This window comes from Vicugna pacos, unplaced genomic scaffold (genome assembly GCF_048564905.1).
Source record: "Vicugna pacos unplaced genomic scaffold, VicPac4 scaffold_19, whole genome shotgun sequence".
NCBI classification, from domain to species: Eukaryota; Metazoa; Chordata; class Mammalia; order Artiodactyla; family Camelidae; genus Vicugna; species Vicugna pacos.
Genome location: NW_027328740.1, coordinates 63,272,025 through 63,295,010, shown reverse-complemented (window position 1 = coordinate 63,295,010; position 22,986 = coordinate 63,272,025).

The following is a 22,986-nucleotide window of genomic DNA, read 5'->3' as shown; positions in this document are numbered from 1 at the left end:
ATATAACATAAGAGAAGGGTAAGCCAGGATTCAGGATGCTGGTTACTTCCTCTGAGAAGAGGCCAAGAGCAGGATAGGGAAAGAGGACACAGTATGTCACTGTCAATATTCCTGTTATGATGCTGGGTAATATGTTCATAACTGTGTCTTATAATATTAATTTTAATACGTAAATATCTCTGACAGACAACTAAGATGAGAATGTGTCATGAACCAAGATATACAATGGGTAAAATTACATCATTATTGTTATGTAATCTTGTTATATTATATATTAATCATAATCTTACATTATTTATTATGGGTTATATATTATATAGATGCATGAATTATATATTATGTATAAAAACACCTATATATGTATTATATACAATCTGATAAATAAACAGAACATAATATGCTGGTATATCTTCTATTATGTGTTATTTAATAAATAATAACATACTATATCCTGTTATACGACATGGCACATTATCTTTAATAAAATAAGAAATCTGTCAATTATATTGGTAATTAGTAAAATTTAAAAAAATAGCCTGCAACTTTTAACGCCGACACCGCTCCAGCTGTCACTGTCTTTTCTCTTCCCTTTTATGGTCGAGGTCCTCACAGTGCTATCAGTTCCCCCTTTCATCTCCTTATCCTGAACCTTCCTCCTCCACCCTTCCCATGCTGCCTTCTGCCCCGGGGTCCCTCTAGTCACCAGCGGCCTCTGGGGCACTGATTTGCGGGCAAGGTCTCATGCCCCAGCTCACCTGCCTGTCTGCCGCCTCTGCCACCGCTGGTGGGGCGGGGTAGGGGCAGAGTGCACCTTTTGTCCTGGAAGAGAACACAGCACAGACTCAGTGACCAGCAGCAGGTGTGGCCGGGACCTGCAGGCCTGGGGGGAGAGCCAGACTGTCTGCATCCAGACCGGGGGCACTTGAAGTGTGAAGAAACCCAGTCCTCACTGCACCTGAAGTGAGAAAAACACCTTCAGGTGAGTTAAAGTGCTTATGACCTAGGTCTGTTGGCTGGAAAGGACAAACTGGCCCCTAAGGGGAGGGTAGTTGATATTCCAGGCCCCACGAAAGCCCTAAGGGCTGGCGGAGAACCAGGCTGGACATTCCACTGGACCCAGTGCCGCCTCAGTGGTGGGGCCTTCGGGAACAAGCAGAAAGCCCTCGGTCTCTGGGGGGAACGCGGCAGTGAGGGAGCATCCCTGCAGCGAGTAAAGTGAAGTCAGGGCCTGTGGGATCCGTTTTCATGGCCACATCGAACCTCAGCAGAAGCCACAGCAGGAGTGGATTACTGTCTCTCCAGCTGTCATCCTCGTGTCTGAATGCCAGGCTTCAGACCCGATCCCCTGGGGCGCTAGGACAGTTATAGACAGAGGCGGCTCAGGGAGGCCTCAAGAGGGCGGTACTGGCCTTCCTGCCGACACGATTACACGAAGATCAAACAATCCATCGATGGAAAGAAAATAAGAACCATGGTCACATCTGGACCCCAAGCTTAGACGTGGTGTAATGGGTGACATTTACTGACAATCCAGCGAGGTTCTGGCCAGAGTTAGAGACCAGGGCAGCAAGCTGGGAGTGACACTGAGGAGTATCATTGTGCAGAGGCTGGACTGGGTGTCTGCAGGCTCCTCCCAGGAGAAGCCTCAGTGTTTGGGAGGTGGCTAACATGCCTCCTTCGTGTCAAAAGCAAGTGATGCCACCTGCGGAAAATCAGCTGTAATCCTGAGATGGGTCAGCCCTGGGTGATGTGATAAAGGCTCCTACAATAAGGGGGGGCCAGATGAACAATGAACCAACCAACAGGCTGAGGAGATTCCCACCTGTGTTTATCGTGCTTTCATAGCCAAAAATGAGGAGAGAGTTGACTGGCTCACCATGAATATTTTAACAACTTGAGAGGGTTCCAAGTCTCACTGCATTTAAGTGTCACCTGGAGGAATTCAGGCAGTGTTTAGACCCAGGGGAGGCTAACGGCCTCTCAGTTCCTCATCAACCTGGCAAACCCACCAGCCCTCTATGGCCAGACCTTGGCAAGTGCCTTCCCTTGTTATAACAAAACCCTTCCCTCGCACGCCTGTGGTAAGCTTTTCTTTTTAATTAATGGGAATTTGGATACCTTACAGCCTCCTCAGACCTTTCCTTAGGGCTTCTCTCCTTAGACCCCGGCAAGGGGGCCCTCTACCCTGGGTCCTGCACTGCAGAGGGTCCCCCTGGCCCTGACACTTCCTCTGGCCGTGCCCTCCATCGGGTGGAGTCAGCAGGGCCAATGGGACATGGTCATTGGCTCCATCCCGTGCTCTAGAAAACCAGGACCCCGATTGCCCCGTCTCAGCAGCCCCTGACCCATTTGTAGTGCCTGCACCGGCTCTCCCTGGAGTTCAAATTCCCAGGACCCACAGAGAGGCCAAAGGGCAGCTGTTTGCATGGAGGGTATATGCAGAGCCCTGACGTGAAATCTGAGTGTCCCCCTGTGCACATCCAAGGCCCCTTGTGGCAAGGGATGGACCCAGCATTGGGAAGAAAAGGGTCAGGCTAGTGATCAGAGACTGAGAATCAGCTCTCCCCGCACGCTCACTTTCTTTGCAGGACTCCCCGGGGTCTGGGAATTCTAATTTTGAACCTGGTTTTCCCCTTACAATGAATGTATATTTGTAAAGGCAGGAACTTACAACCTCCTGCAATTAAAATGTTTAGATATATAGGATGTGAGCTCCCAGGTATGCTGTGGAACTGCACTTCCAAAGGTCCAGAGCAGTTATGTTGGCTCTACTGAGACTATAGGTGGTAAAGACCATCTCCAGAGAGGAGGGGCTCCTGCTTCACTCCCCGAAGACAGGATCTTCTGAGCGGATAAAACGATGGACACTGAGACCCTCAATTGTAAATTGATTTAGAATAACGCCAAAGGTGTGTATGACGTGTGTGTGCTCACATACGCTCCTGAGGAATTGTGTGGTACATGACTGTGAGTGTGTGTGTGGCTGTGAGCGTTTGCGCCTGGGGATGTATGTGGTTGTGAGTATGCTATGTTTGTGTGTGCGTCTGAGGACGTGTGTGGTTGTGTGTATGGTAGGTGTGTGTGTGATACATGAGTCCATGTACGTTTGTGTGTAGGGAAGTATGTGGAGCAGAGTCAGTGTGTCTGCACGTGTGTTTGTGTACGTACATGCATTAGTTTTAACAGTAGAAGCTGTCCTTTAGAAATACGATGTAGTAAAAATTGTATGATGTCCTTTGCTGTATAAATCAAAATTAAAATTATCTTCAATCACCAGAAATTTAGTCCCCCTCAGATTCTGTTTTTTTTCCATATTGATTATGTCCTCATTTTACTGATGAGGAAACTGTAGCTTAGAGATGTTGACCGACTCAAACAAGGGCATGGAGCTCGCGCGCCCAGGGCCAGGACCCAGTCCAAGCTGCACTGCTCCAGAGGCCTGGAGCCCTGCTCATGATCATGCGTGGCCTCTTGGCGGGGGAACAGATTCTGATGGGCTGTGGCCAGCGTGCAGGCTGCCCGTGCCGGGGACTCGGGAAGCCGGGTGGAGAGTACCAGACAGCAGACAAGAGTGAAGGGCTGCTCAGAAGTCAGATAGTTTCCTAGGTCTTGGATGAGGAAGGAGGCTCACTGCTCATCCTTGATCCCTTTGCTGGTGGCCAAAAGGGACCAAGGCCCACGAGAGCACTTCTGGGAGCTGCCTGCCAACACCTGGAAAAGGACTGCTCAGGACTGGCTCTGCAGTAGGAGCAGAGGAAGGAAATGTCGCCTCCTGGTGGACATCCTTTGTGATGGCAGTAGGAGGCCTAGGAGCCTTGGTATCGAGGTGGCAAGGCAAGGTCCTAGTGGATGATCGTTTCCACGTGTCTTAAAAATCATTGCTTCATATATTTTATCCATTTTGTGGTTTATTTTAGGGTGGTAAATATGGTCTCTGTTATTCCATATTAGCTGGATTGAATAATTTTTTTATTGTTAATTTTCTCCTAAATGATTTGGAGCTATATTGCCTTTTAATGAAAATTCTCTCTAAATTTTTATAAATCATCTCTAAGTTCATAACTTTATATGTAATTGGACCAGTATTCCTATAACACTATCAAAAATGAAATAATCTATTAGATCCTGTTCCTCAATAATGATAAATTTAGCATATTTTAACTCTCTGCTGTTCCAGATTGTGTGTGTGTGTGCGTTTGTGTGTGTGTGTGTGTGTGTGTATGTGTCCTCCAGTTGCTACTTTTTAGACAGTTGCTTTCAGTTTGTTATATTAACAATGAAAATATAGGTATAACCTTCTTGGATTTCATTGCTCACTACCACTATTTAATAATATGTCTTTCCCACTTTTGAGTTATTTCCTTATCGGGAGTTTCAAATCAACTGGACGTATGATTCACTAAGTTTTTTCGAGCAGTGGACTTGGAACACTTTCATGTCCATATGCAGCTTTATGTTCTCCTCCTCAACAACTCTCAGCGTGTTGTTGTGGCCCAAGCCTTGTTTTAAAATATGGCATTTTTTTATCACCAAAAAAACAAAAAAGATTTCTTCATTTAAAGTGCTGTCTTTGTGTGACTGGCTAGTCTTGTCTGGTGGATAGAGATTTCCTTAACCTTCCTCCTTCTTTTCGCCATAACTCGGATTCATTGAGATGCATGTTTTTACAATTTCTCAGATGGGCTTCCGCTTTGACTTCCGCTTTAAACCATCACCCCACTCTTTTTCTCCATGCTTATTCCTGAAAAAGTGAGCTCTCTATTGGATTAAAGATGGTTCCCTTCAGAGATGTGTGGCTCCCTCTCCAAAGGTCCAAATGAAGAGAAAAGGAAAGATTCCTGTTTCTGGTGGTTACATTTTGTCAGCTTAGAGATCTAGTTATCCGTGTGGCTGCGGTGGAATCTGCAATATTTTGGCTCAGAGTTTCCTTTTTCTGGCTTCCTACGGGAGCTGCATTAGCTGGGGTCACGGCGCTGTGGCCGTTGTCAGGATCCCGGGGCTGAGGCAGCCCCTCTCCACCCTTGTTATTTTGATCTTGCAAACTGGGTCCCAGCTATGCGAACCCTGCACATGGTGGCCAGGGTTGCCCCCCACGTGACGTGTCTCCAGTTCCTCGGCATCCCTCACTGCTATCAGCTAGCTCCAGTAAGGGTAATAGCTGGCTTCCACTGCGGTCCTTCCTCCTTCCTCTCCAGGCAGGCCCTCCTTTCCCACTAGTTGTCCCTATACCTTCTCTCCTGCGCTACATAAGCTAAAGGAATTCCTCAGCATTTCCAGCGGGTAGATGGCGCTGTTCTATGTTTGGACTCCTTCTGTGCTTGCAGTGGAAATTTAGGAGGTGGAAAGGAAGAGCTTGGGGTTTCTCTGTATCTAGGGGCTCCCTATCCAGCAGATTCAACTAACTGTTATTTGAAAATATTCTTGAAAAAACAGAAAGTTTCAAAAAGCAACACTTGAATTTGCCATGCACTGACAACTACTTACATAGCATTCATGTTGTATTAGATACAGTGAGTAATCTAGAGATGATTTAAAGTGCACAGGAGAACACAGCAAAAGAGAATGTGACAATGAATGTACGTGTGTATTCATGTATAACTGAAAAATTGTGCTCTAAGCTTGAATTTGATGCAACATTGTAAAATGACTATAACTCAATAAAAAATGTTTATATATATATATATATATAAAGTACATGGGAGGGTACACATAAGTTCCATGCAAGTCCTATGCCATTTTCTACAAGAAGCATCAGCATCCATGGATGTTGATATCAGGGGGGAGTCCTGGAACCAGTGCCCCATGGTTACCAAGGGATGACTGGAAGTCCAGGCTCCTTATCCCAGCCTGCCATGTCCCCACGTGGTCTGACTCCTACCTGTACCACACTTCCCTTGTCACTCTCCTCCAGCCCTGACAGACTGCCCTCTGATTCTTGAACAAGCCACACTCACTGCGATTCATGTCTGGCCCCTAGAAATATCCGTTACTTTCTGAGCATGGCTCTGCTTTCACAAAACGGGTTGCATTGTCACTAGTGAAGACAGTGTGGAATTTCCTTTAAAAACTGAAAATAGACTTAACTCATGATCCAGACTTCCCACTCCTGGGCATATGTCCGAAGAAAACTCTAATTTAAAAAGCCACATGCACCTCAATTCTCACAGCAGCACTATTTATAATAGCCAGGACATGGCAACAACCCAAGTGTCCATCGACAGTTGACTGGATAAAAATGTAGTAGTATATTTATACAAAGGAATACTACTCAGCCATTAAAAAGAACAAAATAATGCCATTTGCAGCAGCATGAATGGATGTAGAGATAGTCATTCTAAGTAAAGTAAGCCAGAAAAAGAGAAAAATGCCATATGATATCACTTATATGTGGAATCTAGAAAAGGACACAAATGAACTTAAATACAAAAGAGAAACAGACCCACAGACATAGAGAAAGAAACTTACGGTTACCAGGGAGAGAAGGGGATGGGAAGGGATAAATATGGGAATTGGAATAGTTTCCCTCTTGGGAAGTTATGGAAATGTTAGCTATCTTGATTGTGGTGATGGTTTTCTGGGTGTAGACATCTATCAAATTTATCAAATAGTACATGTAAAATATGTGTAATTTACTATACAGGAATCATACCACAATAAAGGTGACTGTATAAAAAAAAAAACAAAAGATTGGCGGCATTGTGTCCTATGATTTTATGTGTCTTTAGTGAGTGGGCCTTCAAGTTTCTGGTCTGCCATATTTTCTGAACCAGAAGTGCCCTCCTTCCCTTTTCTCTGATAAACTGTCAGTGGGTGGCATTTATTCCCGTGGCTTCAACTTCTCTCTGTCCACTGATTAACTGTCAAATCTTTTCCAGCAAGGACATTTCATTTCAGTCCCAGAAATATACTTATAATTGACAAGTAGACATTCCCACTTCATTAGCCCATAAAAATCTGAAGCTCTGTGTGTTTGAATTTACACTCGCTCAGAACTAGGTTTACTTCTTCAAACAATGGCATCACTATCCCATCTGTTTTCCGTGACATACATCTGGGAGTTTTCTACTCCCTTACCCCTGTCAGTACTACAATTCTATTCTTCAATATCCCCCAACTAAGTCCCTGCTTCTTGATTCCCACTGCATTAATTTACACCCCTTGCTAGTCTCCCCAGTGCTGTTCTTTAGAGTGAACAATCCACTTTGCTCACTTTTAATGACTAATCTGTGTCACTCTCCTCCTTAAAACCCCAAAGAATTCCCCGCGGCGTATGTGAGGAAGTCCACGCTCCCTGATTTAATGTCACACCTTCTAATCATCTAGTTGCTGCTTTTTTTCAGCCTCAGCTTCCATTAGTTCCCCACAGCCTCTAGCCTCACTGACCTTCCTTCCCTAAGTGCAAAGTGCTCTTAGACACGACCAGACCTCTGCATGAGACACAGAAGCTGCGGAGTATCCCGTCCCCACCACACACTTTCCTGGTCTAGAGATTTGCTGGAATCCTTCAGATGTCAGTGCAGAAAGCATTTCCTCTCTGACACCTTCCTTACCTTCTAGAGAACCCTGCCCCAGGCAGTGCAAGAGCCCCTCTGAACATGCAATATATATGAAGCCAAGTGAGTCTTACCACATTGTTTTGAAAACCTATTTAAATTTGTCTCTTCCACGACACACTATGATCTCCTTGAGGGATGGGGGGCTGTGTGGTATTTGTCTAGACAGCTAATGTCTGGCACAGACCCCGGGCCATCGGAAAAAGTCTGCTGATTCATCAAAAAGAATTGTCGTCTTTGCGACGTAAGAAAGACTACATGAACTCTGATCTTACACCATCCGGCAGGGGTCAAAATAATTTCACATAGAACTACAGAGGCAAAATATGTGTATTCTTTTCCTCTTTTTGAGCCCGAGATCATAGGCATCCTGGAACGTGTCACTCTAAGCTGTCTCTCCCCTAGGCTGTCACGTCCAACTTCAACATATTTTTTAGAAGTTGTAAGGATACGTGTACATCACGCCATCTTAGAGCAAATGGCGCTTCAGCCAGACCCAGTTTAATGTCCATATGAAAATCAGAAATCTTCCAAACTGAGGCCTGAGGAAACATTTCCCTTCTCTCCTTCCAGTCTGTCTGCCATCTGCATCCCATATCCCCACTGCTCATCTGCGTCAGACCACCTTCCATCTAGAAACATTTCCGGTTGGACACTTGGATGAGAACTAATTACAGCAGTCATGAAAATGACCCCATGAACGTAGGCTCTGCACAACAAGGATGCTTTGACCGGAGGCCTCAGCCATGGCCTGCAGGGTCTGTTCAAGTTTTCTGCCTGGCTTCCCTGCAGACGTTGTGCAGAAAATCAAGCCTGTAGCTAAAGTCATAGAAGGCCCAAGAAATCCAGAAAAATAGAGTGAGAGTCATCTCCTTGGGAATATTTTTGAAAACCATCCACTAAAGGAAGAAGAGATTTAAGAGGTTCGTTTCAGAGCAGATTATGTCCAACTGCAGGTGGGTTAGTTTTGTCATTGTTGCCCTCTAGTTGGCTTTCTGCTGCTTCCAACACGCCTCTGTTTAGAGAAGTGGCCTGGCCCTCAGAGCAGAAAGGTGAGCTGGGCCTGGAGACAGCCAAGCTCCTCTGCTGTGTAGTATACCGCTGAGAAGGAAGGGATGGCCCAGGGCTTCCTCTGACTCTCTCCCTCAGTTATAAACACTCTGAAGGGAAAATGGAGTAAAAAATTCTTAATTCAGTATGGTATTGTCAAAGTATAAAAATAATTGTCTTTGGAAGGGAGGGTATAGTTCAAGGGGTAGTATACGTGCTGGGTTCAATTTCCAGTAACTCAACGTAAAAAAATAATAAGAAAAATTCTTTTTCAAAAAAAGAAAATGAACAAAGAAGAAAAGCGATCTCAAACAATCCAACTTTAAAAGCAAAAAGAAACATTTTATACATAGTAATAAGCTCTGTCTTTTGCTAGATTAGGAGTTTGGGATTAACAGATACACACTACTATGAATAAAATAAATAATAAACTCCCAGGTCCTTAATAACATAGTTCACCTGAATCCTTTCTCTTTTTTCCCCTAAGCAACCCGTGAAAAACTCTGAAATTCTCAACTTATAAAAGAATTCATTTAAAGGTGGTTTGAAAGTTACTGCTTAAAACATTTATTTGTGATTCCGTGAATATAGGTCTAGTAAGAAAGATAGACAATAAATCAGTAAGCAAATAAATATATTATGTACTACCAAGTACTAATAATTGCCACAAAGGAACATAAAATATATTAGGAGAGAAAATGATTGAATAGGATATATGTGTGTGCTATTTTAAATAATGTGGTCAGATAAGTCCTCTCTGAGGGTAAAATAATTTGAACAAAGTCCTGAGTGAAGCAAAAGAATAAGCCACGTAGGTAACAGACAAGAAAAGCCTCCCAGGCCGGGAGAAGTGTAAGTACGAGACTTGGAATTACAAACACAGTTGTCCTGGTGGGGACCGTTGGGCGGTGAAGATGGGCTGGAGCAGAACGGTGAGACCTGAGGCTGCAGAGATGGGTGAGGGGCCGGATCACACGGGGCCTTGGTAGGGACTCTGGATATCCTTCTGAATACAATGGAAAATCACGAGAGTATTTTGCAAAGCGGAACGACTTGATCTGATTCATAATTTAATAAGACCGCTTTGGGTAACATATGGGGAATAAGCAATGGAAGCAGGGCAAGGTAAGCTGATGGAAAGCCAGTGGGAAGAGTGCTGCTGACCTGGAGAGAGACACCGAGGTTGGGCTGGGATGATGGTGGGAGATGGGCTGAAAGGGGGACACAATTTCACAGTAACGGTCACAGGTCTTTTTTTTAACATTTTTTATAGATTTATAATCATTTTACAATTTTGTGTCAAATTCCAGTGTTCAGCACAATTTTTCAGTCATTCATGGACATATACACAATCATTGTCACTTTTTTTCTCTGTGATTTATCATAACATTTTGTGTATATTTCCCTGTGCTATACAGTGTAATCTTGTTTATCTATTCTACAATTTTGAAATCCCAGTCTATTCCTTCCCACCCTCTACCTCCTGGTAACCACAAGTCTATATTCTCTTTCCATGAGTCTATATCTGTCCTGTATTTATGCTTTGTTTCTGTTTGTTTGTTTGTTTTTGTTTTTGTTTTTTAGATTCCACATATGAGCGATCTCATATGGTATTTTTATTTCTCTTTCTGGCTTACTTCACTTAGAATGACATTCTCTAGGATCATCCATGTTGCTGCAAATGGCATTATGTTCTCGGTTTTAATGGCTGAGTAGTATTCCATTGTATAAATATACCACATCTTCTTTATCCAGTCACCTGTTGGTGGACATTTAGGCTGTTTCCATGTTTTGGCTATTGTAAATAGTGCTGCTATGAACATTGGAGTGCAGGTGTCATCCTGAAGTAGATTTCCTTCTGGATTCAAGCCCAGAAGTGGGATTCCTGGGTCATATGGTAAGTCTATTCCTAGTCTTTTGAGGAATCTCCACACTATTTTCCATAGTGACTGCACCAAACTGCATTCCCACCAGCAGTGTAGGAGGGTTCCCCTTTCTCCGCATCCTCTCCAGCATTTGTCATTTTTGGATTTTTGAATGACGGCCATTCTGACTGGTGTGAGGTGATACCTCATTGTAGTTTTGATTTGCATTTCTCTCATAATTAGTGATATTGAACATTTTTTCATGTGCTTTTTGATCATTTGTATGACTTCCTTGGAGAATTGCTTGTTTAGGTCTTCTGCCCATTTTGGATAGGGTTGGTTATTTTTTTCCTTATTGAGTCTTATGAGCTGCTTATATATTTTGGAGATCAAGCCTTTGTTGGTTTCACTTGCAAAAATTTTCTTCCATTCCTTAGGTTTTCTTCCTGTTTTATTTCTGGTTTCCTTTGCTCTGCAGAAGCTTGTAAGTTTCATTAGGTCCCATTTGTTTATTCTTGCTTTTATTTCTTCTAGGAGAAAATTTTTCAAATGTATATCAGATAATGTTTTGCATATGTTTTCCTCTAGGAGGTTTATTGTATCTTGTCTTATGTTTAAGTCTTTAATCCATTTTGAGTTGATTTTTGTATATAGTGTAAGGGTGTGTTCTAGCTTCATTGTTCTATATGCTGCTGTCCAGTTTTCCCAACAACATTTGCTGAAGAGACTGTCTTTATTCCATTGTATATTCTTACCTCCTTTGTCGAAGATTAGTTGACCAAAGGTTTGTGGGTTCATTTCTGGGGTCTCTATTCTGTTCCATTGATCTATAGGTCTGTTTTGGTACCAATACCATGCTGTCTTGATGACGGTAGCTCTATAGTATTGTCTGAAGTCTGGGAGAGTTATTCCTCCAGCCTCTTTCTTTCTCTTCAGTAATACTTTAGCAATTCTAGGTCTTTGATGGTTCCATATAAATTTTATTATGATTTTTTCTACTTCTGTGAAATATGTCCAGGGTAATTGCATAGGGATTGCATTAAATCCATAGATTGCTTTGGGCAGTGTGACCATTTTAACAATATTGATTCTTCCAATCCAAGAGCATGGAATATCTTTCCATTTTTTAAAGTCTTCATTAATTTCCTTCATCAATGGTTCATAGTTTTTTCTGTATAAATTTTTCACCTCCTTGGTTAGATTTATTCCCTGATATTTTATTACTTTGTGTGCTATTTTAAAGGGGATTGTTTCTTTACTTTCTTTTTCTTTTGATTTATCATTAGTGTAAAGAAATGCAACTGATTTTTGAACGTTAATTTTCTAACCTGCTACATTGCTGAATTCTTCAATCAGCTCTAGTAGCTTTTGTGTGGACCTTTTAGGGTTTTGTATATGTAGTAACATTTCATCAGCATATAATGACACTTTTACCTCTTCTTTTCCAATTTGGATCCCTTTTATTTCTTTCTTTTGCCTGACTGCTGTGGCAAGGACTTCCAGGACTATGTTGAATAGGAGTGGTGATAGTGGACATCCTTGTCTTGTCCCAGATTTTAGTGGGAATCTTTTAGTTTTTCACTCTTCAGAACTATGCTGGCTGTAGGGTTGTCATATATAGCTTTTATTATGTTGATATAAGTTCCCTCTATACCCACTTTGGCGAGAGTTTTTATCATAAATGAATGTTGAATTTTATCAAATGCTTTTCCTGCATCAATTGAGATGATCATGTGGTTTTTGTCCTTTCTCTTGTTGATGTGATGTATTACATTGATTGATTTGCGTATGCTGAACCGGCCTTGTGTCCCTGGGATGAACCCCTCTTTGTCATGATGTATAATCTTTTTTATGTGTTGTTAGATTCTATTTGCTAAAATTTTGGTGAGGATTTTGGCGTCTATGTTCATCAGTGATATTGGCCGATAATTCCCTTTTTTTGTAGTGCCTTTGCCTGGTTTTGGTATCAGGGTGATGGTGGCTTCATAGAATGAGTTTGGGAGTATTCCCTCCTTTTCAATTGTCTGGAAGAGTTTGAGAAAGACTGGTATGAGTTCTTCTTTGTATGTTTGTTAGAATTCCACGGTGAAGCCGTCCAGTCCTGGACTTTTATTTGTAGGGAGGTTTTAATTGCTATTTCTATTTCCTTTCTAGTGATCGGATTGTTCAACTGTTCAGTTTCTTCTTGATTCAGTTTTGGTGGACAGTATGTTTCCAGAAACTTGTCCATCTCCTCTAGGTTATCCAGTTTGTTTCCATATAGTTTTTCATAATATTCTCGTATGATATACTGTATTTCTATTTTGTTTGTTGTAATTTCTTCATTTTCCTTTCTTATTTTGCTAATTTGTGCTCTCTCATTTTTCTTCTTTGTGAGTTTGGCCAGAGGTTTGTCAATTTTATTTACTTTTTCAAAAAAACCAGCTTTTGGTTTGGTTGATTTTTTCTATGGTCTTGTTAATCTCTATTGTATTTAATTCCTCTCTGATCTTTATTATTTCCTGCCTTCTGCTGCTTTTTGGGGCTTTTTGTTTTTCTTTTCTAATTGATTCATTTGGTGGGTTAACTTGTTTATTTGAGATTTTTCTTCTTTTTTGAGGAAGGCCTGTATCGCTATAAACTTCCCTCTTAGCACTGCCTTTGCTGTGTCCCATAGGTTTTGAGTGGTTGTGTTTTCATTATCATTTGTCTCAAGGTATTTTTTAATTTCAGCTTTGATTTCCTCATTGATCCATTCTTTTTTCAATAACATATTGTTTAATCTCCATGCTTTTCTTTTTTCTCCTTTGTTTCTCTGTTGTTGATTTACAGTTTCATGGCATTGTGGTCAGTAAAGATGCTTGAGATAATTTCTATCTTCTTAAGTTTGTTGAGGTTTCTTTTGTGTCCATGGCCATGATCGATCCTGGAAAATGTTCCATGTGCACTTGAAAAGAATGTATATTCTATTTTTGGGTGGTGAAATGCTCTGAAATTATCCACCAAATCTAGTTTTTCTATTGTAGTATTTAATTTCTCTGTTGCCTTGTTTATTTTCTGTCTGTAAGATCTGTCTAGTGATGTTAATGCAGTGTTAAAATCTCCAACTATGATTGTATTCCCATCAATATCCCCCTTTATCTCTGTTAGTAATTCTTGTATGTACTTAGGTGCTCCTATATTGGGTGCATATATATTAACGAGTGTAGTATCTTCATCTTGTATCACTCCTTTAGTCATTATAAAATGTCCCTCTTTATCTTTCTTTATGGCCTTTGTTTTAAAGTCTATTTTGTCTGAAATCAGTACTGCAACATCTGCTTTTTTGGCTTTTCCATTTGCATGGAATATCCTTTTCCATCCTTTCACTCTAAATCTATATGTGTCCTTCCCCCTAAAGTGGGTCTCTTGTATGCAGCATATTGAAAGTTCTTGCATTATTATCCAGTCTGCCACTCTATGTCTTTTGACTGGAGCATTTAGTCCATTAACATTTACAGTAATTAATGATAGATGTGTGTTTATTGCCATTTTGAACTTATCTTTGCTGTTGAATTGGTATATCCTCTTTGTTCCTTTCTTCTTCCTTTTGTGGTTTGGTAATTTTCCTTTGTATTATCATGGATTTTATTTAATTTTTGTGACTCCCTTGTAAATTTTTGACTTGTGGTTACCATTTTTTGTAAATCTATTCACCCATTACTATAACTGTTTTCATTAAACTGGTAGTAACATGATCTCAAACCCATCCTAATTTTAAAAAAAGTTTAAAAAACAAAAAAAAAATTCCATATTTCCCTGCCTCCCTCTCCCACTCTCAGTGATTTGTATGTTTTCTTTTATAATTTCGTGTTTTCTTTATTTGTAATTCATGAGTTATCACCTTTCCAGTTGTGAGTTTCTCATTTCTGTAGCATCCTGTTGGTTTTCTATTTTGAATAGCCCTTTCAATATTACTTTTAGCATGGGTTTAGTGTTGCTAAACTACTGCAGTTATTTTTTTTTGTCTATGAAACTCTTTATTTCTCCTTTTATCCTAAAAGATAGCCTTGCTGGATAAAGTATCCTAGGCTGCATCTTTTTTTCTTTCAGGGCTTTGTATATATCTTGCTACTCCCTTCTGGCCAGTAGTGTTTGTGTAGAGAAATCAGCTGAGAGCCTTATGGGGGTTCCCTTGAAATTCACTCTTTGCTATTCTTTTGCTGCCTTTAGAATCATTTCTTTATCCTTGACTCTGGCCATCTTGATTATGATATGTCTTTGTGTGGGTCTATTTGGATTCTTCCTGTTTGGGACCCTCTGAGCTTCCTGTACTTGGATATCTGATTCCTTCTTTAAGTTTGGGAAGTTTTCAGTCATGATTTCTTCAAAAACCTTTTCAATCCCCTTTGATCCTTCTTCCCCTTCTGGGACCCCTATTATGTGAATATTGGGACGCTTTATATTATCCCATATGTTCCTTATGCTATTATGATTATTTTTTATTTGCTTATCTTGTAGTTTTTCTGAATGGGTGCTTTCTATTGCCCTGTCTTGTAGATCACTAATTTGTCCCTCTGCATTAACTAGTCGGCTTTGCACAGCTATTAGATAATTCCTCATCTCTGTCAATGCGTTTATCCATTCTGCTTGGCTCTTCTTTATAGCTTCAATTTCATTTTTGACATATTTTATATCTCTAAGCACTATCTCTTTTAATTCCTTCAGCAATTTGCTCACTCCTTTTTTGAAATCTTGATCTAGTAGGCTATCGATGTCTATTTCATTGATCTTTCTTTCAGGGGATTCCTCTTGTTCTTTTAATTGGGAAAGGTTTCTCTGCTTCTTCATGTTGCTCATACCTCTCTGGCACTGTGGTTTATAGAGTATCAGTTGTCTATTTTGGATCTTAAGAATTTTATCTATCTAATGCCTATTTAGGAATAGAACTTAGGGAAAAAAGAAAAAATAATAAGCGAGAGAGAGAAAGATTTTTAAAGAAGGGAGAAAGAAGGTTTGAAAACAGTGTATAATGAATAATAGAAGAGCGAGTTGAAGCAGATAATTAATCGGGTTGAGACGTCCTTTTAAAACCTTTAAAAAAAAAGGGGGTGGGGAGATGAATAGATGTATTTGAAGCCTGTGTCTAATCAATAACAGGACATTAAAACCCAAGAGAAATAGAAATGAATTAAGAAGTAAAAATTAAGAGAGTAATTGAAAATAGAACAGGTAAAAACAGATTTAAAGAAAAACAAACAAACAAAAAATAAACAACAACAACAACAAAAAAAGGGGGTTGTCGGTGTTCTCCTGGAGTCTGTGTGCTTTTAATGCGATGTCCTTCTGTCTTCGTCCTGTTTTGGAAGCTCAGCTTGTTTTCATATGCCCTCCGTTGGTGCCCTCTACTTTACTGCTCCCAGCACCTGTCGGCAAGCAGATCTCGCCTCCTCCTAACACGGGGTCAGATGCAGCTCTCCTCTGCTGCGGGTGGGCGGGTCACTGCCCCTCCGGATGCCGCAGTCAGATGTTGCAGACTGGCCAGGTGTCACAGGTCTTAATGCTCGAGTTGGACACAGACACAGAGTGGTTCAGGGTAATGGGTATGTGATATTTGGGGCTAAGCCACAGTTTTTGTGCAGAGACCTGACAGGAGAATAATGTGGGGACGTTGACGTCGGTAAGAAGTGTTGGTGGGTGTTGAATTCCCCCTAGAGCCACGTCTCTGTTTCTCTGTAGATGAAGTCAGCAGAGGAGGGATGGTTGTTCCTATTTCTGCAGAGAATTGCGTGTCCTCCTCATCGACATATTCGAGAGGCCGACCTGCCCGTCCAATTGGAACATCTTGAATCTGCTTCTTTCTATCCAGGAGATTTCCACTTAAGATGCCAATCAAAAATTCCCGTGTCCAGAGTCAGAGCTGTGTGCCTTTGGGGTGGTCTCAGAGATGCCTCCACAGAGGATCTGTGTGCTCTCTCTCCCTCAGAGCACACAGTTCCCTTCAGTCCACTGGGTCTCAGCAGAGAAGGTTTCACACATAGCCCCTCTCAGACCCTGGGGCCAACCTCCCACTTGGCCGAGCTCTGAAAATGAGCACGAGTTCCGGGCAAAAGGCCTTCTCCAGGGCGCCATCTGGCAGGTAACCTAAGGACAGTGTACAAAAGAGTGGGAGGGTAGATTGTATAAATGGATTTTAATTTTTGCTCTGAATCTGATTGTGTCCTTCCGTTTTGTTAAGGAAGTGTTCTTAGGCCAGACATGATTCTCCTTTTATCTTTCTATTTGGTCATCCAAGTGGTTTAGATAGGGTATTTGTTTTTGGGTAAGAATCTTTAAAAAATAACTTGCAAATAGCGACTTGTTAGGCATTTGGACAAGACAACCAGTAAATTCTCCCAGCTGTATTAAACCCCCTTGTTCCTCCAGGGGGTCCCCAAAGGTATACATTTTCCAATCCTGACCCAAAACCAATGCGTCTTTTCTTTTTTTTAATCACTTCACCGTGGACAAAAGATATCACTAAAGGAGGTGAGAAAAGAGCAGGTCCCCATCATCCAGAGTCCCTCCCACAGAGCCCACAGAAATAAAGAGGAGATAAACGAAAGAAACGGTTTATTTATACACACACAGGAGCCAACCAGAAAAGTAACTACCATGTTAAATGTGAAAGTTAAAGGCTTTGTTATCAAACTAACATAATAAGGCAAAGGGAGAGGAGAGAATTGGATTCCATGACAGGTTTTCTTCTACATCTATTGAATCTCAGCTATCTTCAGCTAAAGTGCTTTTGTATTAACCATGTGTTCCATCTGACTTTCCATTCCTCGAAATTTGTTCTTTTTCAAGATTCACTCATGTATTCTGAGCCCCTGGATTTTCCACGTGAATTTTAGAGTGATTGTCAATTCCTGCAAAAGACCACCTGGGATCTGGGTAGGCATTCTTTGAGTCCTTAGATCTATTCGTGGACTATTGTCATCTTAATAGAATGAAGCCTTCTGCTCCATGAATATGGGATTATTCTCTGTAAATGTAGGTCTTAATTTCTCTCAACAGAATCTCTAATCTATTGTAGTCTTCAGTGTCCAAGTCTGGTACTTCTTCATCACCCCTTTTGGATGCTGATTCAGAAGAGACACGACCTCCTGGAGAACCTCTGCTTCCACTGAGCTGACATGGAACTGAGTCCTAAGAAGGCTTCAAATTCTTTTAAAAATAGGATTAATGTACTTTAATTACTCCATAGATGAGTAATGAATGGGTCACATTAGCATAGGATTTTAATCCTTTTAGAATTAGTAGAGTAATACAGACACAGTACAAAAAATGGAAATATTGCCTAAAAGAGAAGAGATTTGTAATTTCCACCCTCAGAAGTGACTGTCATGAATGATTTGGTGCTTATGTCTCAGTCTCTGTGTCTCTCAGTATGTCTCTCTCCATCTCTTTCTCTCACACACTCACAATTAGATCAGTTTCCATCTATGCTGATTTCACACATATGTGGTCTTGCAGATGGGACCCTGGGTGCAGACGGGTCTGCATACTTCCACCCTGAGGCCTCCCTTGACGTTGGGTTGAGACCAGGCACCGACTTTTCCAACTGCACAGCATTCATTCATCCACATGAACCAGAACGAGTGGACCCCATCCCCTCTCCATCAACATTAGTGTTGCTTTAATTCCGACTGTTTCAACCAGTGCTGTGATGAACACCCTTGAAAAGGCATCTTTGAATAGGTGTGTAAGGATTTTAGTGGGATGAACTATAAGGATCAGAACTTCTGGGGAAGAGATTCATCTGTGGCCCTTTGATATTTCCTGCACCCTGTTTTACTGAAGAGGAGCGTCCCTTCACTCTTCCCTCCAGGGGATCTGCTGGAGCCTCTGCCTGCTTACATTGTCACCAGGGCTGGTTGTCACCTGACTAAAGACCTGCCAGTGTTATGGTGACTGGTGCTGTCTCTGCAGTGTTTCCGTCTGCCTGTGTTTTCCCCTGAGAGGTCAAGCATCTCTAACACACACTGGACACCTGTATTGCCCCTCATTGGAACTGCCCATGCCTGTTCTGTTTCTGTTTAGAACACTGGGTTTTGAAAGATTTTTGGACTACAGGGATGGGAAACTTTTCCTCAACCTTGGGTTATGAATAATGCTTTTTCCAGAATGTGGTTTGTCTTTCAAGCATTTTTTCTGGGCTTTTTGTAATTTTTTTGATTTGTTTGGTTTTGTTTTCACCACAGGAAGAGCTAAGAATCTCCCTTCTGTCTTCTGGCTGTGGTGTCACAGGGGGAACAGCAGTGTCTACACTGAGATTATGCACAGAGTTACTAAAAGGGCTTCATTTTGTACATCACATCTTTAATCCCCCTGGATATCCCCTTAAAATAATAAAAATGCTGTTTCAAGTGAAAACAAAAAAATCACCAGCCCCAGGTGAATACATGTGGGAAGGCACAAAAAGCCAACTTTCATAAAGTTTCATTGAAAGGGAACACCCAGGAGAGGTAAAGACACGCAGAGAGAAAGAGGACTTGGGGTTGTCAGGGACTGGGTGAGGAGGGAGGGGAGAGCGCTCTCTGGATCCATGGTTTCACTTTGAGGAAAGAAATAGTGTGAAACTGGATGGTAGTGATGGTCGCACAACATTGTGAATGCCCCTAATTCTCCTGAATTGCACAATTTAAAAGGGGAAAAGTCTATATTTTATTACATGAAAGTCTAAAAAGAAAAATAAAGGATGCCATAAATGATGTGAAACAAACAAAGGAAACTAAAGAAAACCAAACAAATACATCTCCAGCGGAAGGGACGTCAAGTTTTGGGGGGAACTGACGGTGGGATTTTGGAGAACATTTTGGAGAAGAAGGTGTGGGTGGGTGCAGAGGGGCTCTGCCCGAGGTGGTGGTGATGCCTGAACTGGATCTCGGTTGCCCAGCAGTCCAGGTGCAGAAGCAGGTTCAGGAGGAGCTGCAGGAGCGGCAGGAGGGAGCTCGTGGTCTCCTGCTGAATCCAGATCGTCCTTTTTTGGTCTCTGACATCTTCCCCTGCCCTTGCCTCCTCTGTAACTATTGGATGTGGAGAGAGTTTTAAGTCTTGTGGAAGAGCTTATGCTGTGAGAGAGGAAAAATTTATCCACCTGCCTCCTTTTCCATGTGCCTCTTGAAAGACAGAAACCTTCACAGACATTTCCAGACAGCTCCCACCCAGAAAGTGCCCACAGGATGTGTTCTGTGACTGAATTATTCCAGAGAGGTGGTCTGAGACCATTCTTTGCTCTGGTCCCAACAGTAGCCTCTGGGGACACCTCCCTGTGTAGCCCAGCCCTCACCCCTCCCTCGCCTACACATAGGCACCAGTCCTGCATTTCTGACCTTTGGGACCTACTTCGGGGGCTCCTGGTCCTCCACCTGACATACAGCGAGGTGGGCAATGTGCTCCAGGTCAGAGCCGGGTGTGCTGAGCTACCCGTCAGCCCCGGGCAGGTCCCTGGGAGAGCCCTGGGTGATGTCTGGGTCGGAGGCCTGCCTCACTGATTTGTGGGCCATGGTGATGGGGACCCCTCCATATCCAGACCCACCTGGAGCCTGTGCTGGCCCTCAGAAGAGTGGCACACCAGCCCTTCAGTTGGGGAGGTGGCGTTGGTGTTCTTATTCATCAGCTTCTGTTCAGTATGTGGTATCTGACTCTGCAATGACAGTGACCAGCAGCTGACCAGGACTGGAAATCTCAGAGCCCTGCTCGGCCAGGAACACTGCTGATTCTGTCCACTCGACCCTCTTCTGAGTGATCAGACTGGGACCTTGTTCAGCTCAGACACCCGGGAGGGAAAAGACATACCCAGAGAGCATGGGCTGCACCTCGGGCAGCAGGACCATTCCCCGGCTCTCCACATCCCAGCCAGCCAGCTTTGACCTGGGCTGTGGATGTGACCAGACCCCCAGGCCACTGACCTGCTTTTGCTTGAGGCAGAAACCCACCCCCAACATGACTGATCCACCTCCACCAGCCGGGAAGGGCCTGTGGTTCTACCTGGGTGGGATCTGAGAGGTGGCCCGGCCTGGGCGGGCCTGCCCTGGGCCTCCCTGTGTTACCTTTGGGTCTCTCTGGCCAAAGGGCCAGAGGCGCCTTGAGTGAGACCTGATCCAGCGCCGGCAGCGTTGGTACAGCCCCTCACTGCGGGCTTTTTGGGGGTTGCGGCCTCAGGATAATGGGATGCAGCAGAACATGCCTCTGTCTCCAACCAGGTGAGCTGAGTAGGGACTTCTCTACAGAGTGGGTGCCTGGTGACTTTGGTTCCAAGTTCTGTTGGTCTCTATTGCCAGGGAAGTGAGGTCACTTCCTGGGGTCCATTTACCCAAGCTTCCTCCTGACACAAAGCTCCCCAAGGGCCTTTCTGGGCTGCCAATCTCTCATTTCTCAGTTCTTGCCATGTCCACACACAGTGACACCAACTCACCCTCCCCCATAGCCCTGGGGAGGCCTGGATGCAGCCAGTGCCGCAGCTCTGAGGACACACCTGGGTTCAGACCTGGCTCCCCCTACTCAGCAGTGCTATCATCCTGGACAAGCCACGTGCCTCTCATGGTCTCCCCAATCCCCCATCGGCACAGTGGGGGTCATTCTGGCCCCTGTTTCCTAGAGAAGCCATCCTGTCTCTAGACCTAGAAACGCCTACTGCATCTGTCACCACCACGGGCTGGCATCACAGGGAGATCGTGTACAGACTCAGCAAAGGAAGGACCCCACAGTGGGCTGGTGGAGCGCAGAGCACATGCCACACCGGCCGGGGTCTGCCCTGTGGTCTGGATAAAGTCACTTTCCTTGCTACTTGCTTCCCAGCTCCCAGTCGTGAGACTGAAATTAAATACAACTCTGACATCGTCCGCTCTGGCATACAACCTCCTAGGTCATTCTGTCATGTTGAAATACAGGCGCAGTGTCTCATCTCGGCCTCTGTGGTGGGCTGCCCCACAATGGCTTCCTATTTTTTGCCTTCTGTTCCCACGCCATTGTGTGAACCCCACACCCTCCCCTGGAAGATAGATGGACTTTGGGACCAGATTCTGACATGTAGACTGACTTGTGAAAATGTGCGTGAGTTCCACTCATTACCAGCTCCAGTGTTCCTTCTCTCTGTCTCTGTCTCTGTCTCTCAGTGCCTCTCTCTCTGTCTTGTCTCTCTCTCTGTTTCTCTGCTCCCCCTGCTTTTCTGTGTTTCAGTCTGTCTGTCTCTTTTCCTGTATGTATGTGTGTATATATATATATATATATTTATGTGCATATGTGTGTATTTATGTGTGTGTATTTTTCGGGCCCACGGCAGGTCACTTCTGAAAATCCCTTGATGACATATTGATTATTTTGAATTCATGTTACTGAAGAAAAATTATCTTTGAAAATTGTGCAAGAACGTTGGTGGGATCTCCTCTAAGGATCAGCACTGCTAGGGAAGGGATGCACCTGTGGCACTTTGATGTATGCTGCACCTTGTTCTGCCGGAGAGGAGCGTCCATTTGCTCTTCCCTCCAGGGGAACTCCTGGGGCCTCTGCCTGCTCACGTTGTCACCAGGGCTGGTTGTCACCGGGCTAAAGAACTACCAGTGTGATGGTGGCCAATGCTGTCTCTGCAGTCTGTCCGTCTGCCTGTGTCCTCACCTGAGAGGTCGAACATCTCTAGCAGACACTGGCCACCTGCACTGCCTCTCGTTGGAACTTTCTGTGTGTGTTTTGTTTCTTTTCAGAACACTGGGCTTCAAGAGGTTTTTGGACCACAGGGATGTGAAGCTTTTCTCTGACCTTGGGTAATGAGGAATGGTTTTTCCAGGCTGTGGTTTGTCTTTCCATCTGTCTTTCTTGGCCTTTGTTTTCTGTTTTTGTTTGCTTTTATTTTGCCACAAGAAGAGCTAAGCATCTCCCTTCTGGCTCTGGTTTCACACTTAGAACAGCAGTGCCTACTCCAAGATTATGCTTGAGTTACTAAAAGGGCTTCATTTGGTACGTCTCATCTTTAATCCAGCTGGTTTTCCTCTCAAAATACAAAAATGCTAATTCACGTGGAAACAAACAAAATTTCACCCGTTCCTACTTAAGATATGTGGGCAGACAAACAAAAAAAAAAAGCCACCTTTTATACGATTTCACTGATAGGGAACCTCCAGGATACGTAAAGACATAGAGAGAGAAAGGGGATTAGGGCTTGTCATGGGCTAGGGGAGGTAGGACGTGTGGTTCGCTTTGTATACAAGCTTTTACTTTGAGGAAGGAAATAGTCTGAAACAAGTGGTGTTGGTCTCACAGCATTGTGAATGCACTTAATGTTCCTGAAAATTGCACAATTTAAAATGGGAAAAGGCTAAACTTTATTCTTACTATCTTAAAAGAAAAATTGAATATACTATAATAGAAAAGAAAAAAATCTGACTCCATAGAAGATCTGTCCTTTTGGCTTTAACCCTGTGCCCTCTTTTCTAGGCTTAGTCTTACTAGCTCCGCACCTTTTGTAAAACAATGTTGCCTTTAGCCTGAAATATACAGGAGAGCCTATTTTCAAGGCTCTG